The sequence below is a fragment of the Salmo trutta genome, chromosome 33, assembly GCF_901001165.1.
Source record: "Salmo trutta chromosome 33, fSalTru1.1, whole genome shotgun sequence".
In the NCBI taxonomy this organism is placed as follows: Eukaryota; Metazoa; Chordata; class Actinopteri; order Salmoniformes; family Salmonidae; genus Salmo; species Salmo trutta.
In genome coordinates, this window is record NC_042989.1 from 32,806,671 (window position 1) to 32,814,116 (window position 7,446).

Genomic DNA, 7,446 nt, shown 5'->3' on the forward strand with positions numbered 1-7,446 from the left:
ACTTCACAGAAAAAAATGAACTACGGTTTATTCCCTATGCATACCGTGCTGCAATGATCTCTGTTGGGACCAGCAGGTCCTGCAGGCACCCGTGGGAATGCAGCCCTCTAGTGCAGTCAGTACACAACACTTTGCTCATCATGTCTTAGCAGGATCAGATGGTGACATGTGTCCCAGAAGGGTCAGACAGACAGGGAAGACCAGGTAAATCTTGCAGTATATTAACAATTTCAGTGAACGATGCAAAGTTCCATCTTGAATTGATGGGTAGACCTTACCATAGCTACAGTAGAGCAGTTTATAATTAAAGTTACAGTCTGTGATCTGGGAATAATGGTAATTTCAATTATTGAACCATTGATTCTATTCTTGGATAATATAATGTATAAATGTACACGAAGGTAATAATTGGTTATGTCTCCTTTTACGGGTATCAGCTGCTGACAGGGGTCTCACAGGGGTCTCAGTAGAGTCAGGCAGCCAAGGGAGACCAGTCTGTGATGGAGGTGAGGTGAATTTTTGCAGATACAACACTTCATTCTCTCTGTGCAGCAAACACTGGACAAGCCTGATGCTATTTTAAGGCAGTCTGACAAAACTCCAAAGTTGATTTCCAAGCTACTATATCAAGGGTTGATAGAGGCTTTACCCGATGACACAAAACAAAAATGTGAGGAAGACCTGGTAGAAGCTATTGGTGATGATGAATGGATACAGATGTGTTTGAATGCCCAGTCATGTTCATATCATCTCAGACATAAATTACTGCAGTTTCAGACCATCCATTGAACATCCTATATGCCAGTGAAACTGAATTACATGCACTCAGAAATGTAATTCCACTCAGAAATGTAATTCCTCTGCTGGAGGTGTAAAACACAAAAGGGGACATATTTGCATTATTTGATGGTCTTGTGAAGGCTTTCTGAATTCTGGCAAAGAGTATATTCTTTTATCTCAGCATGTCTACAGATTATCCCTCCTCCCTGTCTTTGGTTGCTTGTAAATGTTGACACTGGAGACTGTTATCTGAAGAAACGGTGTAACCAAGCATTTATAGCGGCTAACAAATTCATTAGCATTAATTGGAAGTTTGGTTACCCTCTCACAATGTCAAGTTATGTATCACTATATCTTATTTATTACAAGAATAAGGGTATACTGGGGAACTTTCATAAGGTCTGGATGCCTTATATGGAATACAGTACGACAAAAGTAGTCTGTATTGAAAACATGCCCACGTCAGGGGAGATACCTATTTTGGCAATCCCTAGCTGCTGGGTTGCTCTGTCCTGGCCCTGGGGGTCTGCCATCCTGTGGGTTGTCACTCTGGCCTTGGCCTAACACACCCGAAACCAATAATTAATGTTTCACTAAGATCCTAAAGCTGAGTGGTGTGAGTTGGGTTGGGACTCTGCAGGGTGGTGGACCCCTAGGGACACGATGGGTCGACGCAGATACATTGTGTTCAAGTAAAAAGAGCTCTCATTAACATTAGGCCTTTGAAATTAAGGAGGATTTGCTGTTTCTGTGTGTTAATATATATTTGAGGTGTATGTGTGTTTTTTGGTTACATTTTTTGTTTCCAAACCTTTCTCTTAGGAATTAAAATATTTGAAGGTGTGAACTGGGAAGGAAATTGTGTTGGGAGTGAGTTGAGTTATTGACTAGACTGGTGGTGGTCCAGAGTGCAGGCGGCTCGGGCTGACTGGTCGATCTGGTTGGAATTATATATTGAGGATGTCTTAATAAAGACAATCAAAAGTCTTTGTATCTTTTGTATAGTTTTTCCATTTGTTTGGCTATTGGTTAATAAAGGTGTAACACAATATTTATTATTGGATTAACTTTGATCTAGTTCAGTCCTATTAATCACTTAAACATATTTTAAAATTATCTCTTACCTAACATGATGACTGTGGGTTTTTTGCTTACTTTTTGTTCTAAATAGTGACAGCATAATGGATTGTGCAAAAATGCAGGAAATTAGCTTTAGATGCATCCCCCCAAAAAACACCAAGTTATGTCCCCTTCCAAATCTAAAACCAAAGTGGTGCCCCTGCTGCTAATAACACTATTATGGTTGGGGACATTTAAAAAAAATGCACAAACCTTTTCACGGTTTGAAAGATGTAGTATGCATTCATACTGAAATACTTTATAGAAAGTGCAGCAAGTGCATATCAGCGGTCTCGTAGTCTCTTCCCACAGCTGCCGTGTCTAACCTATCAGGTTGAGGCCAGCCAGACTAAAACATCCATGTGGTTTTGCTCTAGTCTAGCTAGAAGTTTCAAGTTTTAATGTAACATTCACCTGTACAGTGAAATGCCTTTCTTGCAAACCTTACACCCAACAATGCAATAATCAATATCAATGTATTCAATAGAGGAACAATTGTAGTGATGGTCCCTGTAAGTAGGATTCATATCAACTAGCAATGTTTAGCTGGAGGCCAAGCTGAGAACTCAACAATGACATATTGGGTGATAGACATAGTACTAACTGTCTGGTTAAGGGCATACCATGAGATCTGGGATTTGATTTGTCCCTTGGTGAAAATGAAGGAGGAGTCACGGAGAACATGGTTATGATTGGTCCTTTGTGTGTGCCACAGGACGACTGCTCCATGACCCAATTGAGCCTGGCAGGAAATGGACTGACGGCAGCGTGGCCAACCTCGCCAAGTGTGTGTTTGTGGTTTCTCTCAATGTATATCACGCTTGTCCTTCTGTATTTTGCTAGTTGAGCTGCCTGGGTCTTTTCCAAGTGTCTATCCTGTAGACTACCTCTGGTTCATGTGACCTGACTTTCCAGTACTGAGATCTGTATGTTCTTTGTATCCTGCTGTCCAGGTGTCTGCCTGTCTGTCCCTCCATGGTGTCTGTGGACCTGTCGGTGACCTAAGCGGGACATCACAGCAATCCTCTCAAATCATTGGCCTTTGACTTATCTCAACCTCCAAGGTACAGTAGGCCTATAGTAGTCTAATGGTTCTCAGTCTGACTCTGTCTCTCTCTTAATACCTCTAATTTGTTCCCTCCCTCTCTCTCCTTCTTCAGGTTGTCAGTTAGCCGGGCTCTGGGTCAGCTCTAGTTTGGATGGCCTGTCAGAACAGGTCCAGGAACTGCAGCTGTTCTCCCAGAGGCTCAACAAACTGGACTGCGAGGCCCTGCAGCAGACCTGGGGCCAGCTTACTCAACAGAGGTGTCAAGTGCCCGCTCAATATTGCCCCCTCTCTGTGAGGATTCTTTTTAGTTCTTACACCCTGAAATAATGGTGTCACCTTCCGAGTGGCACAGTGGTCTAAGGCACTGCATCTTGGTACTTGAGGCGTCACTACAGCCCCGGGTTCGATCCCAGGCTGTTTCACAGCCGGCCGTGACTGGGAGACTCATGAGGCGGTGCACAATTGGCACTGCGTCGTCCATGTTATCGTCCATGTTAGAGGAGGGTTTGGCCGGCTGGAATTTCCATCTCCCATCGTGCTCTAGCGACTCCTTGTGGCGGGCCTGGGCGACTGCAAGCTGACCTCGGTTGCCAATTTTACAGTGTTTCCTTGGTGCAGCTGGCTTCCGGGTTAAGCGGGAGGTGTGTCAAGAAGCAGTGCGGCTTGGCAGGGTCGTGTTTCGGAGGATGCATGGCTCTTGACCTTCGCCTCTCCCGAGTCTGTTTGGGAGTTGCAGGACAAGACTGTACCAATTGGGGAGAAAAAGGGGTAAAAGTACAACAAAATAATAATACTGTCACTTGGATACCAATGCGTACAATTGAGATGATTTATAATCGTTGGTCCTCATTTTTGAGGAATCTTTTGGTGACACAGACTGCAGAGGGATCTCGTCATGAATATTTTGTATGTATTATGTAGATATACTTATTTCAGTGTTTGTGGGTGCGTTTACACGTGTATGTATATTGTCTGTTTTTGTAAGTATTCAATGGAAAACCCAAAACATTAAGTGAACATAATTATTATTATTTTTGGACAGCTTATTTCCATGGTGCTTTTTTCCATGCAACCTCACAACATTTGCTGACTGACTGAAGAAATGGTCAAGCTGAGAAATTATTAAATCCCTCCATTCTGTCATGTCCCCCCTAGTGTCTTCCCACAGATGCTGTATCTCCGACACAACTCTCGACACAAACTCTTAACAGGTTACTGTAGGGCCGTATGTAACGGTTGCCGTGGTGAATGGACCAAGGCGCAGCGGGTTGAGTGCTCATATTCACTTTGTTTGAACACTATTGAACAAAACAAGAAAAACAAACAAACGAACGAATGAACGACAAACAGCCTTGCATGCAACACACAGCTATGCAACGAACAACCTCCCACAAAACCCCATGAAAACAAACTCCTAATTATAGGACCTTCAATCAGAAGCAACGATAACCAGCTGCTTCCAATTGAAGGTCCAACCCCAATAAACTAAACATAGAACTACAATAGACTAGACAGAACATAGAAATAAACTAACATAGAACAATTACAAAAAACCCCGGAATACATAAACCAAACACCCCTCTACATACACACACAACCCGAACCATATAAAACAAATACCCCCTGCCACGTCCTGACCAAACTACAATAACAAATAACCCCTATACTGGTCAGGACGTGACAGTACCCCCCCCCCTCCCCCCCCAAAGGTGCAGACCCCGGATGCACCTCACACAAAACCCCAAAATAACCCCCCAAAACTAAATAAATCCCAAAATGACATGGGAGGGAAGGGAGGTGACCACCGTCACCGATGGTGCTCCTACAACACCCCCCCTTTCCCCAATACTCCCCCCTCAGGAGGTGGCTCAGGAGCTGGACGCAGACCCCGCTCCACCCCTGGCTCACTCCACTCACACAATGTCTCTACAGCGATGTCCCTCTCCGTCGACCCCGGACTGTAGAGCGACTCTAGGAGCTCTGGACTGTAGGGCGACTCTAGGAGCTCTGGACTGTAGGCAGACTCACTCGGTTCCGGACTGTAGGCAGACTCACTCGGTTCCAGACTGTAGGCAGACTCACTCGGTTCCGGACTGTAGGCAGACTCACTCGGTTCCGGACAGTGGGCCGTCTCACTCGGTTCCGGACAGTGGGCCGTCTCACTCGGTTCCGGACTGTAGGCCATCTCACTCGGTTCCGGACTGTAGGCTGTTGCCGGATACTCTTGACGGAGCACTGTCATCGGACACTCTGGACAGGGCACTGTTTCCGGAAGTTCTGGACGAGGCACTGTTGCTGGAAAGCCTGGTGGCTGGGGCTGGCTTAGGACACGCCAGACTAATGACACGCACCACATGGCTAGTATGAGGAGCTGGACTGGGCTGACGCACTGGAGCCTGGTGCGTGGTGCTGGTACTGGAGGTATCAGACTGGAGACACGCACCCCAAGGCTAGTGCGAGGAGCAGGAACAAGATGAGTTGGACTGGGCTGACGCACTGGAAGCCTGGTGCGTGGTGCTGGTAGTGGAGGTACCAGACTGGACACACGCACCTCAGGGCTAGTGCGGGGAGCAGGAACAGGACGAGTTGGACTGGGCTGATGCACTGGAAGCCTAGTGCGTGGGGCTGGTACTGGAGGTATCAGACTGGAGACATGCACTTCAAGGTTAGTGCGAGGAGCGGGAACCGGACATACTGGACTGGGCTGATGCACTGGAAGCCTGATGCGTGGTGCTGGTAGTGGAGGTACCAGACTGGACACACGCACCTCAGGGCTAGTGCGGGGAGCAGGAACAGGACGAGTTGGACTGGGCTGATGCACTGGAAGCCTAGTGCGTGGGGCTGGTACTGGAGGTACCAGACTGGAGACACACACTTCACGGCTAGTGCGAGGAGCGGGAACAGGATAAACTGGACCGTGAAGGCGCACTGGCAGTCTCGAGCGCGCTACTGGCTCCACCCTTCCTGGCTGGATGCCCGCTTTCTCCTGGCAAATACGGGGCGCTGGCACCGCACACACCGGCCTATAAATGCTTGGCCTCGACGCCGTGTGCATTACTCCAACGCACGGGACCTGACCAGTAATAGTCTGGCCCAAATAAGCACGGGGAGTTGGCTTGCGGCTCAATCCAGGCCCCGCCAAACTACCCGTGTGCCCCCCCCCCCCAAAACATTCTTGGGGCTGCCTCTCCGGCTTAAATGCCAACCGTGTACCCATGTAAATGTTCCAGTCTTTGTTCCACTTTTTCCGTTCCTCTCTTGCTTTCTCAACCTGTTTCCATGGCAGGGTCTTGTCCTCTGCCATTATCTCCTCCCATGTCCACGATGTCCTCCACTCACTTTTCTCCCTGGTCCAGGATCCTTCCTCCTCCTGGGCCCGCTGCTTGGTCCGGGTTTGGTGGGAGGTTCTGTAACGGTCGTTGTGGTGGATGGACCAAGGCGCAGCGGGTTGAATGCTCATATTCACTTTATTTGAACACTATTGAACAAAACAAGAACGAAAAACGAACGAACGACCGACAAACAGCCTTGCATGCAACACACAGCTATGCAACGAACAACCTCCCACAAAACCCCATGAAAACAAACTCCTAATTATAGGACCTTCAATCAGAAGCAACGATAACCAGCTGCTTCCAATTGAAGGTCCAACCCCAATAAACTAAACATAGAACTACAATAGACTAGACAGAACATAGAAATAAACTAACATAGAACAATTACAAAAAAACAGAATACATACACCAAACACCCCTCTACATACACACACAACCCAAACCATATAAAACAAATACCCCCTGCCACGTCCTGACCAAATTACAATAACAAATAACCCCTATACTTGTCAGGACGTGACACCGTAGCCTACACCAAAACAATCTGTATAATATACGTTTAACAGTTATGTAACACAATTGTCCTGGACGTAAGAGAGAGAACAAAAGAAAATGCTTGGTCTTATAACTTGCTGTGCCCGACCCCCTACCCATATAAATGTTTTGCTCCATTAATGAATACAACAATGTGTACACCAGTGGAGGATGGTGACTTGAACTTTTGAGGAGGATGTGAGACCCACAGCATAGGTGCAAAATGCACAGAGATGACAAAGCGTGTTTTTAAAAAATCATCAAATGCTGATTATTTTAACCTAAAGCATTTAATAAAGAGATGTATAGTACAATATTATGGGGAATGGGAATGAGAGGGCTACTTACAGTGTTGGGAAGGGATCATAGCAGTGATTGAATGAGGGTATAAGGCATGAGTTGAGGTGTCCAGAGGCTTTACTTCAGTGCAGAACAGGGGTGGAGGTGTTCATAGGCTTCAGTGCAGGACAGGCTCATGAAGTCAAATCAAATGTTATTTGTCACATGCGCTGAATACAACAGGTGTAGACCTCACCGTGAAATTCTTATTTACAAGCCCTGAACCAGCAATGCAGTTTAAGAAATAGAGTTAAGAAAATATTTACTAAATAAACTATTATAAAAAGTAAC

At 46.2% G+C, this 7,446-nt stretch overlaps 1 long non-coding RNA gene across 1 annotated transcript; it reads left to right on the forward strand.

Annotated features, from left to right (window-relative positions):
* The first annotated feature begins 2,612 nt into the window (after positions 1-2,612).
* Positions 2,613-3,119, forward strand: LOC115172852 (uncharacterized). Its single transcript, XR_003871506.1, has 3 exons — positions 2,613-2,684; positions 2,853-2,963; positions 3,060-3,119. It is a non-coding gene; the product is annotated as an uncharacterized LOC115172852 (long non-coding RNA).
* Positions 3,120-7,446: the final 4,327 nt, after the last annotated feature.